Raw genomic sequence first — 21,109 nt, 5'->3', positions numbered from 1 at the left:
ATTAGTTCCAGATGGGAATGTGTTTGTCAAGCCCCCAAGACTGTTAGCTCCTCCCACTGATCGATTGTGCCTTTCGATATTAGCTTATATGTACATGAAATGTGCTCTTGTGCTTTGTACCGCCTTCTTTTGAGCCCCTGTGCGGGTATAAATAAACCATGCTTTCTTAGCTTGTGGTGCTACTTCTTGCAACACCGAAGGGTACTGTTTGAACCGTAGCACCACCTCAAGAGGTGTGATAAATGTTACATTTTCTATTCCAGTTTCTGTGCCAACTTCTTTCTATTGGTCTGAGGACTTCGTGCAGAGAAGGGCGAACCCCTTGCACTAGCGGGTCTGGCTGAGGCCTGCACGACAAATTGGCGCCCGACACATGGGGCTCATCGGCGACTCGAATGCCAGAAGGATTGGTCATGACGAAGGTTTGGAACCTCGGTGAGGACGCGATCGCTGCTAGAAGAGACCCGAGTCTTGGTACCCAAGGCGTTTCTTCCCTTCTTTCTGATCTGACTATCCATGCGGCGCCGGTCTTCGACTGAGATCTCTTCTGTTGGTTCACTGTGCAGTGACCATTTGGTCGAATTTAGAACTTGGCAGTCTGAATCTGGACACCCTATGATTGGTAAGAGCCGTTTTGCGGCACCTACTACAGGTTTTGGATGCCCTTGTATGGTAAGGTAGGTTGAGGAAGCTTTTCACGATTTTAGCAGTCAGTCTTTGACGGATGATACAGGCAGACATCTGTTTGTCGATAAATATGTTACGAATCTATTGCCAGGGATAGCTAGCCTTTTAAAAGCCAGTTAAAGTTCCTGGACTACATCTTCTCCAGCATCTGTTTTGACGATGGCTCAATATTATGAGCGTCAAGAATTAGAAGCAAAAGGTAACGAAGAAAAGAAATCTAAAGATTTAAAAACTAAAGTTATGTTAGCCCAAGTCTATGGTCTGCCCTCTAAAGGCTACAATAGAGGCTACGACAGAGGCTACGATAGAGGCGGACGTGGATCTTTCAATCCCCCCTATACTGGTACGAATTTGTCTATTAATCAATGTGCGTATTGTAAGAAATTTGGGCATTGGATGGCTGATTGCCCAGTGTTGCGTGCCCAACAGAATTCACGAGGGCGGGGACAAATGAGAAATCGTTCAGGTTTTTCAGGGCCTAGGGGAAATACGAATGATCGTGCTCGATTTGATACTAATGTACGAGCACAGGATGGGCTAAACACTTTTGATAGACGAAATCAATATCAAATGTCTGATTAAGTTCAGCCTGACCTTTACGATTCTGTTCATGCATAGGATTGCCTAGGATGGGGTAAAGAATCAGTTGAAGTTCCAGTAGATCCGACGGGTCTCTATGTTACAGCACATGTTTTGGGTTTTAGTGATCAGTTTCTGGTTGATACAGGAGCTACTCGTAGCGCCTTGCCCAAACAATTGGTTCCAAGGGCTCCTCTGTCTGGCGTAACTATTACTTCGATAGGTTTCGATGGAACACCTTCCCGTAGCCCATTATCACAACCACTTGCATTTCATGTCGATAAATTTAGTGCTCCATGTCCGTTTTGCTTTCCCCAAACACACCAGAAAATATTGTGGGCCTTGATATGCTGAAGTATTTCAGAGCCACAATACGATGTTCTCCTGAAGGAGTGCGTGTCATTTTGAATGACAATCATTCCGAGCCTGAAAGAGCTTGTCTTGTTAAAGAGGATATTGCATTGGCTTCACTTCCTAAAAATTTGTGGGCTACCTCAGACACTGATGTGGGTCAAATGGTTATCTCGCCAGCACATATTAGTGTCAAGGAGGGAGCTGTGTTACCTCGCTTGCCTCAATATAGGATTTCGCAGTAGGGTGAAGAAACACTTATACCAATTGTACATGATCTCATTCAAGTTGGGGTTGTTGAGGAATTCCCATTTAATGTTTGCAACAGCCCGATTCTTCCAACTGACAACTCGAGTTTATAGATTCATCATAGACTTGAGGGAGGAAACAAGATTGTTGTACTGCAGTATCCTGTGGTTTCTGACATCACAACACTTCTTACATTGGTCCCCCCGACTGCTACTACAGTTTCAGTAATAGACTTGAAGAATGCTTTCTTTTCGTTCCCTATTCATCCTGACAGCCGATACTTGTTTGGTTTCACTTTGAATAATTGATCATGTAGATTTTGTAGAGTTCCTCAAGGCTATACAGAGATCCGAGTATTTACAGTCAAGCGTTAAAAAGAGAAATTGATTCTTTTGTGTTGCCTGAAGGTGTGGCTCTCATACAATATGTCGATGACATCTTGCTGGCAGCCGACACCCCAGAGCAGTGTGAAAAGTGTACTCTGTCTCTGCATTCCTTTCTTGCTTCCCATCATCATAAAGTGTCACGAAAGCAACTGCAATATTGTAGACCAAAGGTAACCTACTTAGGTCACCTTTTGTCTAAGGAGGGACGTGCTTTGACATCAGATCATATACAAGCAATTTTAGACACACCAGTACCTACTACACAGAAAGGAGTACGTGCATTTCTTGGTCTTACTTCCTTTTGCAGACAATGGATTTTGGGGTTTTCATATATTGTTAAGCTTTTGTTAGCACTTTTGACAAAAGATACTCCCATACCCCTTCCATGGACAGATGAATGTGAAACTGCTTTTCGACAGGTACGACAAGCCCTTTGTTCAGCACCAGTTTTAGGTACACCAGATTACACGAAGCTTTTCACACTTTACGTGCATGAGAAAGATGGATGTGCATTGTCAGTTTTAGTTCAGTTACATGGCGATAAGCAATGTCCTTGTGCTTATTTTTCAGCAGTTCTTGACCCTGTTGCTCGAGCATTACCTGGGTGTTTTCGCTCAGTTGCAGCAACGGCTGTGTCAATACGACAGAGTGAGGGAATAATTTTGTCACATAAGCTGTTAGTGTTGGTACCCCATGCGGTTGATGCCCTTTTGAGTCAAACAAAGACGCAGCATTTAACTAGCGCTCGTCTGAAGGGATATGAATTGACATTGCTAGCCACTCACATTACATTGAAGGGATGTGCAACTTTAAACCGAGCTACTTTGTTGCCGTATCCGGCGACTCAGCCTCAGTCACAAGAAACGCATGATTGTATATTCCTGACTGAGGAACAGACAAAGGGTCGCATTGATTTGCAAGATACGCCCCTTCCAGACGTGGATGGTGAATTTTGGGTTGACCGGTCTTGTTTGAAATTACCAGATGGTACGACCTCCGCCGCATATGCAATCACTACGCTTGAAACAATAGTGGAGACAGCTCGCATACCACAGAAATCGGCTCAAGCAGCTGAATTGATAGCTTTGACACGAGCATGTGAGCTTAGTACTGATTTGTGTGTGAATATTTATACAGATAGCCGCTATGCTTTTGGAGTAGCGCATGATTTTGGCCTTCTCTGGAAGGAAAGAGGCTTTCTTACATCTCACGGAATGCAAATAATGCACGGAGACTTAGTGCATAATCTTTTGATTGCATTGACATGCCCAAAGAAAGTAGCCATAGTGAAGTGTAGTGCACACAAGAAAGTGACAGATAAGATTGGACAAGGTAATGCCTTTGCAGATCACGTGGCACGTGAAACTGCGACACAAAGAAGCACTACTCCCATGTATGTAGTGAATTCACAAGCTGAGAGATGGCATGATGCTAGGTAAGAAGTACGAGAGATACAGAAAACTGCTTCTGTAAAAGAACGTGAACAATGGTCTGAAGAAGGAGAGTTAGATGATGAAGGTTGTTGGCGGAATAAGAAGATGGATAGATGGAAGCTGCCTATAGCTTTCGTACAATCTATGGTTCAGATGGCACATGGGCTAGCAGATGCTGGAGCTTCAGCAATAACGAAAATGCTTATGCAAGTTTGGGAGCATCCAGAAATTGCTAGCACAGCTAAGAGAGTAGTACTGTCTTGCTTGATCTGTTTACAATATAATCCTGGAAAAGGAACGCGAGTTCCATCTGGAGGTTTTGCTACACCAACTGCACCTTTTGAAGTTTTGCAAATGGATTACATCCAACTTGAGCGTTGTAATAACTTGAAGTATGTTCTAGTGGTGGTTTGTGCCTTCAGTAAATTGATTGAAGTGGACCCCACAAAGGACAATACTGCTAAGGTGTTATTAAAGGAATTATTTCCGAGATCTGGTGTTTGCAGACTCCTATGGAATGATAACGGACCTCATTTTGTTGGGGAAGTTATCAAATATGTCTTGAAGGGATTAGGAATTAAACAGAAGTTCCATGCAGTGTTCCATCCACAATCAGCAGGATTGGTGGAAAGGTATAATGCTACTCTGAAGCTGAAAATAGCGAAAACTCAAGCTTCTACACACTTGACCTGGCCAGATGCGTTGCCATTGGCGTTGTTGTCTATCAGATCAGTACCACATTCTAGAACGGGTCTCACCCCATATGAAGTGGTATTTGGACGACCCATGAATATTTGGGGAGTTCCAAAACCGAGTTCTGTGTATGATGTACCTTGTGTCTTGATGAATGACTATTTGGCGCAGTTAACCAACAGTTTGGTTTCTATTCATCAACAGGTTCGAGAAGCACTTCCTGACAGATCTACAGGTGAAGGCCATGAACTCTGTCCTGGTGACCAGGTGATGATCAAAGCGTTCAAAAGGTCAAGCAGCTTGGAGCCGAGATAGCGTGGACCAGAGCAAGTGCTCCTCGCCACGAGAACAGCGGTTCGAGTCATCAACAAGAAAAACCAGGTGCATAGTACCCATTGTCGGAAAGTATCGTCGACCTTGGTGGAACTTGCTGTGCTGACTGATCATCGAGAGATCTTGACTATGGAGAAAGGCGCTGCTGTATCACCTGACGAATCTGCGGAGTTCTTCCCGGACCAGACGATCCTGGAGCATCATGATACAACTTGAGACCGAGGAAAGAATCTACAGTTTTTTGAGAGAGACAGGTTGAGCAACCACCCTGGGTAGTGGAAACGGAATGCCGAAATGACAAGGGAGGGGGATCAGCCCCATGGGAGAAGAGCTCCTATGACTATTTTTGTTTTATTTTGTTTGTAGAGAAAGTTAATTTTTGTTGCTATGATGAAAAATAAGAAGAAGATATTAGGAGTTATAGGTGTTTTTGCTGTTTTGACAATTATAGCAGTAGTCACCTGGTCTGTTGAAATGATGGCCCCTGCTCATGAGTTTTTTGTAGTTACTACTACTCCAGTCCCAGAAGAACACCAGCATTTCACTCTTCTGTATCATGAGCAGAAGCACCGAGAATCTTATCTTAATAACACGTTTGTTCAGATGCTTCACCACACTCACAATGCTACTAATACCATTAATTGTTGGATATGTGGTATGCTTCCACCACATCAAAAGAAAGGAGGAACACCTTTTATTCCACTTCCTTTCTCGCATAATGGTTCTTGTCAAGTCTGGTACACTCTTTTGTTTGCAACTAGAAAACCTACAGTACGTGGACTTCTTTTCCGTTTGAATAAGGAGTGTTATCAGGGAATGGGAGGAATACCGACCAGACAATGCTTCTACACCATATGTTTTCACCCACACAAGAGACTTTGCTACAAGCAACCAATCTGTAATTACTGTTACAAGGACTAAAGCAGGCTTATGTGTGCAAAGTACTGGGCGAATCCCAGTTGGAATTAGTGATTGTGTTACTGTATTAAATATAGATGGATGTATGTGGAAGTCATGTATATCATAGACTACCAGTTGGGTGGTCAGGTGCGTGTTATGTTTCTTTCTTATTGCCTCCTGTTTTCCTAGCACCTGCATCATACCATCGAGATTTTAAACTGTTTAGGAATATTTCAATAAATCGTTACAAAAGGACAATAAGTACTGATGATGTGGACTAGACAGACACTAGTCTACAGCAATATGTTGGTTTTAATGTGGGCCTGTTTCTTTTTGTGCGCGCTGCATTAAACAGCAGAAAAGTGCGACGATTGACTAGAGTTGTGGAAGCTGTCACTAAAAAAACTGCTATAGCGCTTGGAAATATCACTGAAGAGTTACAAGTTGCCAGAATTGTAGCGCTCCAAAATAGAATGGTATTAGATGTGATGTTAGCCGATAGAGGTGGTGCATGTAAAGTTATCGGTAGTAGTTATCGTGTTTTCATTCCTGATAATTCGCCCTCAGTGTATGATGCAATTCTTAAACTGCATAAAATAGCTACAGACATTCATACTAAGAATGGCACTTGGACTTTTGCTGGATAGTTTTTGGCTCCAGGCTCTACTTGGGGTTGGAAATTACTGACTGTTCTCTGTATTGCAATTGCAGTGATTTTCACCTGTTGCATGTGTATCCATTGTGGCCCAATGCTATGTTCTATGTGCATAACTGCTTGTATACCATCCAAGAAAAATACCGTGGATGTGAAAGCACACCACACGTTAGATAAAGAAGTAGCCGATATGATGCGTATAGATATACAGGATGAATATTTATATTATCCCAGAAGAGCGTATGTCAGCTAATGCTAAACGGGTCATCTGTTGTAATCTGACAGCTATTAGATTGAGCATTAGCGGAAGACATCTTAGTTCTGGCCATTATCTTGACATTCAGCAGATTCCATTTTGTGTTCATGGCAGCCATTTTGTTTGCTACATGCTGCCTCGTGCCGACCATGGGCTTTGTCCTATCTTCCTGTTCATGGTGCTTGAATCTGCCCAGCAACAAGCTCTATCTAGCATCCCCCACTTTGCCGCTGTCCATTAGGGTTTACATCTGTTAGTGATTAGTTCCAGATTGGAATGTGTTTGTCAAGCCCCCAAGACTGTTAGCTCCTCCCACTGATTGATTGTGCCTTTCGATATTACCTTATATGTACATAAAGTGCGCTCTTGTGCTTTGTACCCCCTTCTTTTGAGCCCCTGTGCAGTTATAAATAAACCAAGCTTTCTTAGCTCGTGTTGCTACTTCTTGCAATACCGAAGGGTACTGTTTGAACCGTAGCACCACCTCATGAGGTGTAATAAATTTTACGTTTTCTATTCCAGTTTCTGTGCCAACTTCTTTCTATTGGTCTGAGGACTTCGTGCAGAGAAGGGCGAACCCCTTGCACTAGCGGGTCTGGCTGAGGCCTGCACGACACCAGGGCGTGTAAATCCAAATGCTGCTAGTGCGCTTGCAGCACTGGTTGTGCCACCCACAGGAGCGGCCTTGTAAAACGTGTCTAAGGTCTGCCATTGCAGAGCCTGCGTGCAATCTGGTACTGTCATGCTGACTGGGCAAGTGCACCCACTTGCCAGTCTCTAAACCTTCCCTTGTCTTCATATTAGTCATCTCTATGGTAGGCCCAAGGGCAGGGTGCATTGTAAGTATAAGGTAGGAAAAGCCCTGATCAATGTGGCATATCCTAATAGTGAACTACAGCCATTTTCGTTTTTCACTATTGCAAGGCTACCAGTTCTCCACAGGCCAGAATGGGCTACTAGATTATTACATGTTTATAATCCTAGAAGAGTCAGAGAACGTGGTAGAAATTCGAGTTTAGTATGCCTGGACTCAAAATAATAAAATACATCTTTTAGTGACGTTTATTTTAATATTCTGTGTGTGCAAATACCACTTTTAGAAAGTAGGTGTTTGCTTGCCTAACTATTTAAACCTGCCTCTGCGAGTTTGTGTATTCCTTTGTCTGGGTTTGTGAGTGACAGGGCTGTGGGATTCCAAGAGACAGGGTGGGGCAGCCCGGTGGTGAATAGGGAGATCTGCATCTAGATGGGAGGGAGCAGTTGTACCTGGGACCGGAATAGGGTTGGGTTTTCCCTCTACAATGCTCGCTCCAGCCCCTGTGGTACGTCTGATGTCTCTGCCCTGCACACTGAAAGAAGAGAAGGAAGACTGTCAACAAAGTGCTCCAGGACTGTACTTACCTTCCACAATGCTGGCTCCACCCCCTGTTTGGCATCTGATGTGCCTGCCCTGCACTGTGAAAGGAAAGGAGAAGCCTAGTAAAAACAGAGTGCTTCAGAACTGGTTTTGACTGGGCACAGGTCCCTCTCTGCTCAGAGAACAAAGGATTTTGGGGTATAAGTATTGGGACCCCGATCCCATTAAATTAGATCACTTCTGGACTTACAAGACAGAACCTCTGCTGAGGAGAAGGGACCTGAAGAAACGGAGGAGAGACTATTTGGGGAATTGGCCTGCAATGGTTGCCTGACTGCAAAAGAGAGGAGAAAGAACTTTGTGGGCTTTACTTTCAACTTGTGCAAAAGATCTTCAAGGGCTTGGAAGAGAGCTTGCCCCCTGCCCGAAGTCCCGGGACTCGTGGACTTCACCAGCCTTTGTGATTTGCTGCTGGAAACGCTGTTTCAGTGGGTACAGAGGCAGGAAGTTGTGACCGACTCTGATGACCAGCCTGGTGTCCTGTAGGTACCGCATCAAGCAACGTCTACCTCGAACAACGTAAGCTCTGAGCTCACCGACTCCGTCCTGATGCCATCACCGAGCCGTAGCCTGCACCGTGACTGTTGGACACCGCGACGTGCAACGCCTCGCTTCACCGGCTCGTGCTGGCCTGACCAAATCGGTCCCTGCTGCTGACTCAGATTCCACCGCACCGGAGTCGGACACCGCCTCGCACGCTTCGCGACGTACTGCCTGACTCACACCGCTGTCCGGACTGAACGAAGTCAGCTGCCGAACTCCGGCTCTGTCGCCGCACCGTCTCGCCCTGCATTGCAACCCTTGGTTCCACTGACTCTGTCAATGGGCCGCTTCCTGCACCGCATCATGGGACAACGCGTCCTGCAATGCTTCCTTTCTGCACCGCGACGAACACTGGAACCGGCGTGCACATCCGTGCCGGCCACCTCAAGTAAAAGGTACTGTGACTGAGTCTGTCGACATTTGAGTGGGCCCGTACTGACGCGGTCCGCTGGATTAGTTAAACTCTGTGTTTATTTTCAACAACGCTGTAGTCCGTCTGGGCTACTGACTTGCACAGAACCTTGATTTAAGCCTTTTTACAATAACTCTTGAAATCTAGTAGTACTGTGGATTTTTTTTGTCGTTTATTGGCCTTGTGGTAACTCTATATAAAATATACCTATTTTTGATAGAAAATCTTGTGTGATGTCCATTTGTAGTGTTGTCACTGGGTTACTGTATGTGGTCACAAATGCTTAACTTACAACGCCTCTGAAAAAAGCCTTGGTGCTCATCCCAAGCTACCAAGGGGGTGAGCAGGGGTTATTTTAGGAGTGTAATCCCCCTTACCCTGACTAGAGGAGAGGGTCCCTATGTGTCACAAGTACCTACCTGTGCCAACTAGAGACCCCCAATTCTAACAAGATATTTTCTTGTTTAGCCCTCCAGTGTGCCTCTGCTAGGATTTGGATTGACTGTCTGGGTTTGGAGTGTCAGGGCCTGGGGCTGGAGCAGTGGCTCCAGAGAGCCCGATAAGTCAGAGCTGAGCTGAATAGACCTAGGCTGTATTTAGAGTAGGGGAGAAGATTTCCTTTCACTTGAATGGGCTTGGTCTGCTTTCCACAATGCTGTCTCCACCCCTGCCAGGAAGCTGCACCAGAAAGGAACAAATACATTTTGGGGTATACGTATTAGACCTGCAATCCCTGAACTTTAGACTAGTTCTAGAATCAAGAGATACCTTTGCCAAAGAGAAGAGCTGGAGAAACTGAGAAGTACGGCCCTTGCTGTGTGTCTGGGGTTGTCCTGCAGTTGCTGTTTCTGGCAAGGAAAGGAGAAGGATTTTGCTGTGTGCTGTATCCCCTGCTTGAAGAAAGTCTCCGAGATCTTCAGCAGAGCTTGCCTCCTGTTTTGAAGTCTCAGGAACACAAAGACTTCACCCACAGCTCCCCTGTACTTCCTTGTTGGGAGTGTTAACCTGCCAAGAAGTGCCTGTGACTGTGTGGGGCCTCTAGAGGTTGTTTCTGCTGCTGGGAGCTGGAAAAACAACACAACAATGAGAAAAGTTCTGCATCGCTCATCTTGAATCTCAAACCTGTAAAGCAAGTTTACCGACGGATCGGAGTGGTCTCAGAGACCGGACCCAATGCACCGCTCCCCTGTGCCCAGCAGAACTGATGCATTGCATCCACGATGGTCTTAGGAATTGACGCATCTCTATTTTTAGATGCGTCCCATCACCGCGGCTGTGTGCCTTGGTGAATTTTGTCGTAACAACTTTGCAAGAAATCACGCATTCAGTTTTCTATGGACTCAGTTGCTAAAACCATTTGAAAGTCATTTTTCTTAATTCTTGTATGTTGGGTTTTTGTAGTTTTGGACTTGTTGAGGTTAGATAAAGATACTTTATTTTCCTAAACTGGTGTGGTGTCTATTTGCGGTGTTATCACTTTGTTACTGTGAGTGTTGGTACAAATACTTTACTCATTTCCTTTGGGATAAGCCTGTCTGCTCATGCCAAGCTACCAAGGGGGTGAGCAGGGGTTATCTAAAGTGTGTATCCCCCTTTCCTTGACTAGAAGCAAGGATCACTATTTGGACAAAGGTACCTACGTCTGCCAACTTGAGACCCCCATCGACCAGTGCCTGTCCTCCCTGTGGTGGTTTTGGGAATTTGGTTCATCTTGGACAGGTCCGCTCTACTCGGGAGATTGGTGTCTTTATTGAAGGCAACATCCTCCCAGGGGTTTTGGATGTTGAGTTGCAAGACAGGTTGCAGGTTTCTTCGCAGTGGGAGACAGACTGGGAGACAGACTGGTAGGGCTGGGGCCAAGCAGTTGCCATCTTCTGGCTTCGGCTGCAAGATGCCTTTTTGCTTCTTAATTCATAGCAATCTGGGGTCCATGTCTGTGGGAGCCACCGAAATAAAAAATTTAGGAGGCATTTTAGGGCAGTAGCAGGTAGGGCCAATGGGTGCCGCACCTGGGGTGACTACACCCTCTATTATGTCACCCTCCTGTGGGAGGGGCAACACCTAGCCCTGATGGGAGAGCTCTTCTGTACCAAAGATGGCGGGGACTGAAGAGTGTACTTCCCCCCACCTGAGGGGTATGGTTGGCAGCGGTGGGCACACCTCCCATCTTTTTTAATTTTCCTGCTGGTTTCCCCCCCAACGTGGGGGTGTAAACCAGGGGCTGCCATCTACTACTAGCTGTAGAGGTTGGGGGTCGCATTACAAAGGCATCCGACCTTTGGAGCTTTCTTTCTTTGAGCACAGGCCCATCCTGGGGGAGGAGACATGACACTACATGAAACTACATCAAAACCAGGTGAAAAGTGGGGGGCTAAGCATATGCAAAAGAAGCATGCTCTCACATGACCCCCCGCCCCAAACAAAAGAGGATGAAACTAAACTTCCCCTAGAGGGTCTTCATTTTCTGAGGTGGAAGAACTTGGAAAGACCAACTGCATTGGCATGGGCAGTCACAGGTCTGTGTTCCACTGTGAATTCCATTCCCTGTAGGGATAATGCAGTTTGGGCTTCTCACCTTTCATCTGCTGTACCCACCTGAGAGGCCTGTGGTCTGTCTGAACTAGGTAGTGAGTGCCAAACAGTTATGGCCTCAACTTCTTCAAGGCCCAGACCGCAGCAAAGTCTGCCCTCTCTGTGGCACTCAGACTCTGGGGAGTGGTCTTCTGCTTATAAAAGCAACAGGTTGGTCATTTCAGTCTTCATTTATTTGGGCTAGGACCTATCCCATGCTCAGAGGCATCAGTCAACACAATGAACTGCTTGGTACAGTCTGGAGCTTTCAGGAATGGGGCAGAGCACAAAGCATCCTTCAAAGTGTCAAACATCTTTTGACAGCCAACTATCCAGTTTACCTTCTTGGGCATCTTTTGGGAGGTAAGTTCTGAGTGGGGAGTCACTAAGGACCCATAGGCCTTCACACACCTCCTATAGTACCCAGTCAAGCAAAGTATGCCCTGACTTGAGTCGGGTTTGCTGGAGTAAGTTAGTCCAGAATTGTCCGGATCTTGGGTTGGAGTGGCTGAACTTGGGCTTCATCTAACAGGTAACCCACATACACAACCTTCCCCTGCCCTGTCTGGTATTTGCTTGCCTTGATAGTGAGGCCTACACTTCTCAGAGCCTCCAGGACTTGACAAGGTGGATCAAGTGATCCTGTCAGGTGGAGCTATAAACAGCAATTTCATCAAGATAAGCTGCACCAAAGGATTCCAACCCAGCAAGGACTTTGTTTACCAACCACTGGAAGGTGGCAGGGGCATTTTTTAATCCAAAGGGCACCAACGTAAACTGGAAATGCCCATTTGGAATGGAGAATACTGATTTTTGTTTTGCTCCAAAGGAATGTCCACACAAAACCTCATTTTTTTCTTTTCACCCTTTGAGTGAGGTTTGGGGACTAAGACAATTGGGCTGGCCCAGGGTTTCTCGGGGGGTTCTAAGACACCCAGTTTCAGCAGCTTGCTGACCTCATCTTGGATGCTCTCTCTGACATAATCAGACAGACTATATATTTTATTTTTGACAGGCTGTAACCAGTGTCCACATCATGGTTACACCAGCTAGTCTGACCAAGGGTTCAGGGGGAAGAGTTAAACATACTGACTTCGGACTAGCCTGAAGTCCGCCTTCTGTTAGGCAGTGATAGTGTATGAAAAGATCACTCCATCAACCAACCTCTCTTGAGGATTGCTGGAGAGGAGCACAGGGAGAGGTTCACTCACATGTTCCTGTCCCTCATCTGTGACCATGAGCATGGTCATGTCAGCTTTGTCATAGAAGGGCTTCAAACAGTTAACATGTATTACCATTTTGGGGTGTTTGCAACTACCAAGGTATTCCAGATACGTGACCGCCCCTTTTCTTTCAAGGACTGGGTATGGTCCACTCCACTTTCCTTGGAGGGCCCTGAGGGCCACAGGCTCCAATACACATACTTCTGCACTGGTTTAAATTCTAACAGAGAAGCCTTTGTATCATACCATTGCTTTTGCAGTTTTTGGCTGCCTGAAGGTTTTGGCTTGCTTTCTCCGTGTACTCAGCCATCCTGGAACGAAGGCCAAGCACATCATCCACTATGTCTTGTTTCAGCTCTTTGAGATTTTCTTTCCAACCTTCTCTCACCAGACATAGAGGACCTCTAACAGGGTGCCCAAACAAAGTTCAAAGGGTGAAAAGCCCACTCCCCTCTGTGGCACTTCTCTGTAGGCAAAAAGCAGGCATGGTATTAGGATACCTCATCTCCTGGTTGGTACACAAGATGTGGGAGAAATACAATCTTGAAAATGGCAGATCATCTGAATAGAACAGGGGCAGATGTGACCAGGACTTCACTTCTTCTGTCACTTGCACCGATAGCGGGCAACACTACGTTCCCACAATCTGGGCTGGGAAGCAGACATAAAGATGCCAAGATATTTTAGACCATCTGTTGCCATGGTCAGGGCCATGGACCACACGCCCAGATTGCTTACTCACTGCAGGCATTGATATATAAAACAAGCATCTTCTTAAATATTTGCATGATTCAGAGCAATCCTGCGCCTATTCAATTTGGGTCAGTGAAAAAAATAGGACAATGTCAGCATAGAGTGCTATGAGGTCCAAAATTGCCCATGGCCATTTAAATCCCCGGACTATAGTGTCTACTCTGACCCAGGCCGCCATCAGCTCTGTGGCTAAAGCAAATAAATATGGGTATAGGGGACATCCTTGAAATGTGCCACACCTAATAGGGAACCTGTGAGATACCAAGCCTGCCACCCGCACCAAGGATGTAAATTCGTATAGAGTAGTTGTATGTATTATAATAATCTGGGGCCTATATTTGGTTGTCACAGTGGCGCAAAGAGAAGAGTCCAGCTGACATAATCAAAGGCTTTGTCTATGTCAGCCAGCAATAGGGCTGCAGGGCATCCCAGATGGTCCACTACTGCTATGGCGTTGTGAGCGTGGCAAATGTAGTGGCGAGTAGAGCGGCGGGGCATGAAGCTAGCCAGATCTGGATGTACTAGATCAGCTATATGGGGTAAGTGGCAGTTTGCCAGGGCTTTGGTGAGTAATTTGGCTTTTATATTTAACAGAGAGATTGGGCAGTATGACGAGTGGCACTCAGGGGGCTGGCAAGGTTTGAGAAAATTGACTAGTTTTGCGTGTCTCCAGTCTGGAGGAAGGTGCCCCACCTCTATTGCTGCATGAGCCATCTCGAGATAATGGGCTCCAAGTTGTGATTGGTATTTTTTTTAACTCACAAGGAAAGCCGTTATGGCCTGGTGCTTTGCCCGAATATAGGTCTGCCAGAGTGTCACCCAATTCTTTAATCATGAGGGGGGTATCTAGTAGCGATGCAGCCATGTCTGATAGGGCTCTGTGAGGTAAGCGCTGTACTAGAGCTTTCTGGCCATGTCTCATGTACAGCATAGAGCTCCGTGTAATAGTATGTGAAGCTGGTCGCAATCACTGACAGGTCAGGGAGAACATTATCCTCGGAGTCGGGATACTGGCAAAATGAACTGGTCGTAATGTATGCTGGCATAACTGGTGCAAAATGTGCTGGATTAATTCCCCAATTGGTATATCTGGCTACGGGAGGCCAGCCATGCCATGCAAGCCTCTTCCAATAATTCCCCGTTCTTAAGCTGTTGCATGAGGAGTAATTGACGATGCGCTGAGTTCCCATCTTTCCTGACCCCCTCGCTGCAGGTCTATAATTTGGGCCACAATCTGGGTTAGCTTCTCGCAGCATTGTTTATGCCTCGCAGCACAGAAAGGGAGGTCCAAGCCATGCAGAGTCATCTTCATGGCCTCCCATAAGGTGTCAGCTGAGGCAACCGTCCCAGAATTATGGGTAAAGTACTTGGGCATCACTCGGTGCATATGTATCCTATATTGCTGGTCATGTAACAGCCAGGGAGATCGATTCCAGTGAAATGGAGGGCAGTCGGGGCCTACCCAGAGTCCAAGTGCCACCAGAGAGTGGACTGACATAACCCTAGACAATATTTTGGCAGCCGAGACTCTGTGGAGGTACCTAGAGGTCACAAACATGCAGCTGATGCGGGAAAATGAGTGAGGCGCGTGTGAGTAGAATGTATAACCTTGTTCGAATGGATGAAGCCTCTTAAAGACGTGCACCCATCCCATTCCATCTACGAAGGATTGCAATTGCGATTCCTTTGTCTCTGCCAGTCCCCCTGCAGCTCGCCATCTGTGCCGGGTTGGGTGCAGTAAGTCATTCCAGTCGCCCTCCATTACCGGGATTCCTTCTGGGACATCCATCCATATAGTCATTAGGCGTTAAACAAGGGTCCAAGCAAGGGATGGGGGAGCGTATACACTACCAAGGACTACTTTCTTGCAGTACTGTGTTCCTGCAACAATAACATATATGCCCTGGGTGTCTACCCATGATCTGCAGTGCACAAAGGGGCACTATGGTGAATCAGGATCGCTGCTCCCCTGGGATCTCTAGTAATCCCTGAGTGGAAGACCTGGATATACCCAAATTGGAAAAGGCATTATGTTTTTTGCCCAGAAGGTGAGCGGTAAATCCGCCTCATGATGTTAGGCTTGTCAAAGCACAGCTCTTTTTATCTTGTGTAGGTCGCCTCATAAATTCCAGCTAACTATCCGGAGCCCACTCCCTTGGATGCTAGTAGTACTATTTGTCATTTAATCGGGTGACTGGTATTTGCGGGACTGAATCTGGGTAGAACCACCCCCTGGGGAGCACCATATGTTTGGATAGGAGACATAGTACAAGCAAAAAGTAACTTTCCTCCTGCCCCACACTCCCTCCTTAATACCTCAGAACGTTGAAGTATCTGCTGTTCATGTGGTATAGTCCCAACCCCAACAGGAGCTGCAAACTGAACCCCTACAAGGGATCCATCAGACTACCAATAAAAATGTAATTGCCCTAGAGTTTGGAGATTGTCTATAAAGGGGAGTAGCCCTTCAATGGTGCCGTCGTGCACATTAGAGATTTGATTCAAGATGTTTGCTCCAATCTCATATATCTATGAGTTTGCCCAATCACATCAGATCTAGGATCTTTCTGAGCGGGTTTCGCTGTGGGCTCTAGATCATCGCAATGAACCTGATCTGTGTCCACGTTTTCCTTTGGATTTAGTCTGCTTACGAGAAATGTCACTGGAAGACGAGTCTGAGTCCAGCAGTGGAGGTGTGTGGCTTCACCCGAACCACTTCATCTGTGCAAGCAAACACTTCTCTGGGGGATTCAAAAAAGAGTGAGCGCGATTGATATGTCACTCTCAGGCAAGCCAGAAATAGCAAAGGTATAGGAGAGCTTAAGGTTGCGCAGATGGGCCTTCGGCTCCAGGAAGGATTGACAACACTGTAGGACTAATCTGGTATAGTCTGGAAATATCAGTTGAGAATCAAAAGAAAGAGTTTTTCAATCTGGCATGCCTTAGGTCGCTGTCTCTATTATGAAAGTTCAGTATCCAACCGATGATGGGCCTCAGAATGGCGCTGGCAAGGAGGTTTATCCAGGAGAGCTCGATGGACCTGTACTATAATGAGGCATTGGGACAGGGACCCAGTCGGAAGCCAGTCTGTGAGCCATGTAGTGAGGAATCTGTCCACATCCTTTCCCTTGCAACTATCAGGAAATCCCACAAATCAAAGGTTATTTATGTGAGCCCGTCCCTTCGTCTCTTCCACTTTCTTTGCTAGGCCTCTTGTGAAGGTCTCTAGGGTGTTCAATTTCTTCTGGAGGGTAGTGACTGGATCTTCAATGCCCAAGATCCTCGTCTCGGTTTCTGTGAATCTGTCAACTGCGTTGTGTAGATCTTGGTGTAAAATCATGACATCAGAGCCTACAGCACCTATTTTAGCGTTGAGCATGTCTCGTTATGACACTAGTCAAGGCCCCCAGGTCTGCCACCTGGGCACCTGCTCCTGGAAGTGGTCCCTCGTACTTTGCTTAGAGGTAGGTCCTGGTGCTTTAGTGCTTGTCATTGTAGGATAGATTCATGGTCTAGGGAGATAGCCGCAGGACTCACCACAGATGGAGGGATCCCAGGCCTGGATGTGGATCAGCTGCTCAATGGTATGGCTTGCAAACAGAGGGAATTGAAAGCTCCCCAGAATTCTCATAGATGGCAGTGAGAGGAGGAGAGGAAGCAGGTTGCAGGGTCTATTTCTCTCTCTGTATCGTGGGGCTAGGGGGAGCCCCACTGCCCTCAGGCCGCACCGGGGCCTAGCCCAACCACCTCAGCAAGCGGGCGCACCTCCTACCCCTCCATAGGGTGCCTCACCTGATGACTGCAGGGGCATTTGACGTGGTCTCTTTCAATCGCCGCCTTCAGGTCGCCACCAACTATGCAGCAGCCCGACAATAGCTTCCCCAGGCCTGGATCAAGGCCCCACTAGACCCAGCCTCTTACTATCCCTGCTGCTGACACAACCCGGGCTGTCCAGCGCAGGAGGTGACTCCGTCCGGCTCGTGTGGAGTTCTGCTTTGCAGCTCAGTGCCACCACCGAGCAGCACAGAGTCTGGCAGAAGTGCAGCAGGTGCTACAGCCCGACATGTCTGCTGAGAACCAGAGGTATTTTATCTCCGGTTGGCTGCGGGCCCCAATGGGTGACGACTATTTATTTATAAAGTCTTATATAGTGCGGACTAGATCCCGAAGGATATCAGAGCGCTTTACAGTTATAGGGAAAGGTAACAATCAGATCATGAGTCAAAAATGGGTAGTAAAAAATCATAAGATCAAATAGTTCACGCATAACAATTCAATTATAAGTCCAGAGAGAACAAGGAGGGGGCTATATGATGTAGCGTGGTGATATAAGGCTATGTGATATAGCATGGTGATCTTCACCCGTGCGGCCCAGGTGACAAGTCCGACTCGGGCACCCAATGCAGCTCTTTGCCACGAGGCCTCACAATCCACCACTCAACAGCTTCACAAGGTGGCCCGCTCCACCACAGCACCCTGCCAGTGACAATCTGGCTTTCCCCGCCTTGCACTCCAGCCCCAGCCAACTACGGTCTTGGGTTAGGCAGCTCGGGGTTCACGACTGCTCCACCAAGCCCCACCGCCGGCAGACCTATCAAGGAGGGAGGGTGGCCCTGGCAGCAAGGCATGTGTAAAGTCCACATTTGTAAAGCGCACAATCACCCGTAAGGGTCTCTAGGCGCTGGGGGCCGTCGGGAAGGTTAAGCGAGCTATTGCCCAGAGTCACATGGTGCTGGGCTAATCTGCCGCCGGAGCCGGGGATCGAACCGTGGTCCCCAGATTCCAGTGTCAGTCGCCCTGGCCGCGGCGCCACACCTCTCACGTCTGACCGCAGTCGCTCCGGCAGCACAATATGGCCAGGTGACCGCTACTCCCCAGCAGCCACAATGGCGCCCCTCCTCTGGCTCTGTGATTGCTACTATTTGTAGACAATTTGGGAAAAATCGACAATTGGAAACATTTCTAATCTAAAGACAGTCAATTATTAATCAAGTGGTACAACAAATGTCAGAGTCTTGTACCCCACTGCTGCACTACCAAGGTATGAAGCTGGCTCTGCATATAATATTACAACTAGGTGATAACACTGTGCACATAGTCTAGGTGTTCCCAAAAGTGTACAGGGCAAAACCCATAGTGCCCTATTAGTGGTATAGTGGGTGAGCACCCTTGTGCCTAACACAGAGGAATGTCAGACATTTAGTGCACAAACAGGATCAATAATGGACACTTGATTCAAAAAGGAGGTCCAGACCAATTTTATAAAGTTATACTTTGTTTATATATTTTTTAATTTTTAGGACCAAGATTTCGTAATAAGGTAAGCACATTTCAAGGCAAGCTACTTTTCACGTTTAAAAGTCGACAGTGCAATATCCAAATAGGTTAAGATCCCAGAGGAGAGAATCCAGTGAAGGGTGTATCAAGCGAGTATATAACTTACAGTTCCAGTCCTCTGTTGGTTAGACCAACACAGAGTGCAGGTTCGGTCGTGGGGGACTAGGTCACCCGTATAGTGCAGATTTCAATACCTCACCAAGACGGTCGATACTGGCAGGGTTCTTTGCCCTGGCGGTTAACGGAGGCAAGGATCGTGATAGGTTTAAGCAGGTGGCCAGCACAGTTACCGTCACTGTCATTGGCAGTCAATGGCTGTAGTTCGGATGGGGGTTTGCCATCGTCGTATCGTCTTGGAGAGATTCGGGTTCGGGTCGGTGGTGCGGGAGGTAACTGACAGGGCCACTAGAAGGAGGGTGCAGGCTCTCAGGGCTGGAGCTGTGGGCAACTCGGGTCATGGGCTGGAGAGGATACCTTGAGGTCATGGAGGTCGTCCAGTTGCAGGGCATTTTATGGACAGCCCATAGTTACGTCAACAGACATGCCGGTCCGCTACAACTGGGGTCTTTGAGGGATATTTGGCCACAGTGAGTCATATCGACACCAGTGTCGGTCCTCAACTGTGGCGTTTCTAGGAGTTCTTGTGCAGCAATCGTGTCACCCAGGGCTGGTCCTCCCTTTGGCGCTTCTTGGAGTTTGGTTCTTCTTGAACTGGTCCACTGTCCTCGGGAGAATGGAGTCTTTATTGAAGGCAACAGTCCTCCCAGCGCTTTTGAAAGTTGGGCTGCAAGACAGGTTGCAGGTTTCGTCAAAGTGGGAGACAGGCGAGTAGGGCTGGGGCCATGACAGTTCTCATCTCCTGGCTTTGGCGGCAGGGTGTCATATTGCTTCTTACGTCATCTTAGATCTGGGGTCCAGGTCTGGGGGAGCGACCTACATTCTACATTTCGGAGGCATTTTAGCAGAGTAGCAGGTAGGGCCAATGGGTTCCGCAGTTGTGGTGACTACATCCTCTAATATACCACCCTCCTGTGGGAGGGGGCATAGACTTAGCTCTGATTGGAGGGGCCCCCATCCTCAAGATGGTAGGGACTGAAGAGTGTGCTTCACCTCACTTCCCCCACCTGAGAGGTAGGGTTGGCAGAGGTGGGCACACCTCCCATCTTTTTTAATTCTCCCGCCGGTTTTGCTGCCTAAAGTAGGTGTGTAAACCAGGGGCTGCAATCTGCTGCTAGCAGCAGAGGCTGAGGTTTGAATTAAAAACGCATCAGGCCTTTGAAGCTTCACTTCTTCAAGCACTGGCCCATCCTTTGGGAGGCGGTATGACGCCTCCGCCAAGGATGTGAATTGTTTATAGTCCCAGAGAGCAGGGACTCTCAGCAGGGGGTCCACAAACACGTCTGGTGGTGGCTGACAGCCTACAGCTGGTCAGAGACCAAACCAGGGTTGGTAGGGATCCAGGGGGTACCGCTGTAGTGCCCTCTGATACATGGTACAATAAATCCCACACTGGTGTCAGTGTGGGTTTATAGTGAGGAGTAGTTTCGTACCAAATACTCCTATATTCAATGAGGCCATCATGATGCTGTGGTACTCGAGTTGTCAAGTTCATCACTTTATTATCGGATCAAAAGCAAAGTGAAAGTGCTTTATTGTAAAGCAGAGCATATCAAGACTTAGGGGCGGAGAGAACCATGATTACACACATTGTGCAAAATGGCAAGGCAATGACATTTTAGTAGCACTTGCCCTCTCGTTCATAGCCCCGGACGAGAGACCAAAATTGTTCTTCTCGTCATGATTCATGCAGCTCAGAGGTAATTTGATACAGTCATATAAATAAAGGGGATACCTGTTCCGTAACAAAGTGAAAATACATTATTGCCGTTTTGTTTTTTGTTTTTTTTAGTTTAAGAGATTTTTATTGATCATTTTAAAAATAGAAAACAATATACAAGTCATAAATATTGGAAGAAAGTACATATTAATAAGGATTACAAAATGTATGTAATAAGAAAGAAGTGAATATTGGAAGGGGGAAAGAAAGAGGGAATAGAAAGATATAGGGGGAAAAGAAAAGAAAGAGGAAGGAAGGAAAGAAAGAAAGAAAAGGAGAAAGAGAAAAAGAGGACAAGATTTAACATGTGGGAATAGTAAAAGGTAATCAAGTAGGAAATTTGGAAGAAAGATACGTGGAAAAGGGGAGCCAGAGTAGATCGGATTTGATTTTAAGGGGAACAGAAGAGGATGAAGCAATAGCAATCCTGTGTTCATCAAAAATAAAATTCCACCAAGTATGAACAGAAAGCTTAGAATTATCTTTCCAACAAG

Source organism: Lissotriton helveticus, chromosome 2_1 (assembly GCF_964261635.1).
Source record: "Lissotriton helveticus chromosome 2_1, aLisHel1.1, whole genome shotgun sequence".
NCBI lineage: Eukaryota > Metazoa > Chordata > Amphibia > Caudata > Salamandridae > Lissotriton > Lissotriton helveticus.
The sequence above is the reverse complement of the archived record's forward strand: the minus strand, read 5'-3'. Positions refer to the sequence as shown.